At 38.7% G+C, this 2,101-nt stretch overlaps 1 non-coding gene across 1 annotated transcript; it reads left to right on the plus strand.

Moving 5' to 3' along the window:
- The first annotated feature begins 1,541 nt into the window (after positions 1-1,541).
- Positions 1,542-1,648, plus strand: LOC131172317 (small nucleolar RNA R71). Its single transcript, XR_009142799.1, has one exon. It is a non-coding gene; the product is annotated as a small nucleolar RNA R71 (small nucleolar RNA).
- The last annotated feature ends 453 nt before the right edge of the window (positions 1,649-2,101 follow it).

Consider the following 2,101-nt stretch of genomic DNA (forward strand, 5'->3'; position numbering starts at 1 on the left):
ATTTGACAGTCTCTCCATCAAACTCTATAGTTAAGGTACCATCGTCCATATCAATTTTTGTCTTGATAGTTTTTAGGAAAGGTCTTCCAAACAAAATCAAAGCTAACTTTGATGCGGGAACTCTATCCTCCATATCTAGAATGTAAAAATCTGTAGAAAAAATCAATTCTCTAACCTACACCAACACATCCTCAACTACTCCTAATGGGTAAGCATTAGAATGATCAGCTAACTGAATAATGACACTGGTTTCTTTCAAAGGACCCAAATTTAAAGTTTGAAAAACTGAATTTGACATAATATTAATAGATGCTCCTAAATATGCCATTGCACGTTCAAATTTAGAATCACCTATTCTACAGGGAATAGAAAATGAACCTAGATCCTTACACTTAGGGGCTAATTTTTGCTGAATTAATGCTGACACATTTTCCCCCACACTGATCTTCTCATTATTACTCAACTTGCACTTTGTAGTGCATAATTCCTTAAGGAATTTAGCATACTTGGGAACTTGTTTGATCGCATCAAGTAAAGGTATATTCACCTCTATCTTCCTGAAGGTTTTCAAAATTTCTTTCTCTTGTTCTTCTTTCTTCATCTTAGCCAACCTGCAGGGGAATGGAGGAAGAACAGAATTATTAACCTTATTCAGTTTAGGCTCATTATTTACCTCAACTTCAGACTCTTTTGCTCCATGCTTCTTCTTTTTCATTGGCTCATGTGAAGTCTGGTTATCAACTTCTTTCTCACTCCGTAACAGTATAGCACTCGCATTTTCTCTGGGGTTCATGACTGTTTGTGATGGAAGCCTTCCAAAACCTTGAGCTTCCAGCTTACTCACAGATGAAGCTAACTGACCAATCTGCCTCTTTATGTTTTGAATGCTATTTCTAGTCTCCTGTTGAAACTGTTGTGTATTGTTAGCCAAAGCCTTAACAATTTCATCAAGTGACATATTGTTAGCCAAAGCCTTAACAATTTCATCAAGTGACATACCTTGATTTGAGGGAGGTGGAGGTGGAGGTGGTTGATTCACTTGTGGTCTCTGCTGATGGTATCGGTTTTGCACTGGTTGACTCCCATAACTCAGATTGGGATGATCTCACCATCCTGGATTATAAGTATTAGAAAAGGGATCATACCTGCATTGCGGTTGTCCATAATGTCCTACTGCATTAGCATGTTGCATTGATTCATCCTCTTGTAATGCAGGACACATGTTAGTAGCATGACCCGAACCCGAACAAATTCCACATACCTTAATAGTTTGCATATTCCCTACAACCAACTGCCTCACCAAAGAAGTTAAATCAGAAATTTGTTTCTCAAGGTTAGATGTACTTACCTCATTAACCTTCATAGGTGTGTGATCCATTCTCATTCCAAACTGCTGAGAATTTACTGCCATGTTAGCAATTAGCCTCCTTGCTTCATCTAGTGTTTTGTCAACCAAAGCTCCTGCACTAGCAGCATGTATTATACTGCGGTCCATTGGTAGCAGTACCTCATAGAAATATTGAATCAACAGCTGCTCACTTATTTGATGATGGGGACAGCTTGCACACAGCTTCTTAAATCTCTTCCAGTACTCATAAAAGCTCTCTCCATTGTACTGTCGGATGCCACAAATTTCTTTTCTAATATTGGCAGCACGGGAAGTAGGAAGATACTTCTCCAAAAATATCTGCTTCATTCCATTCCATGAGTTGACAGATCCAGAAGGAAGGTAATACAACCAATCCTTAGTTGCGCCTTCCAATGAGAAAGGGAAAGCTCGAAGCTTGATTTGATCCTTGGAAACTCCTTGAGGTTTCATGCTGGAACACACAACATGAAATTCTTTTAAATGCTTATGTGGATCCTCACCTGCAAGACCATGAAACTTAGGCAACAAATAGATTAGTCCAGATTTCAACTCAAAAGCAACATTGAAAGCAGGGTATTAGATACAAAAAGGCTGTTGGTTAAGATCAGGAGCAGCCAACTTTTTCAAAGTTCTGGCAGCCATGGTTTCGTTTTCAGAATTTGGATCTGAATCTGAATCTGAACTTGACTCCTTTGGAGATTGGACTCCTTCAGATGTACTCAAAATCTGCTT

This window comes from Hevea brasiliensis, chromosome 13 (genome assembly GCF_030052815.1).
Source record: "Hevea brasiliensis isolate MT/VB/25A 57/8 chromosome 13, ASM3005281v1, whole genome shotgun sequence".
Taxonomy (NCBI): domain Eukaryota; kingdom Viridiplantae; phylum Streptophyta; class Magnoliopsida; order Malpighiales; family Euphorbiaceae; genus Hevea; species Hevea brasiliensis.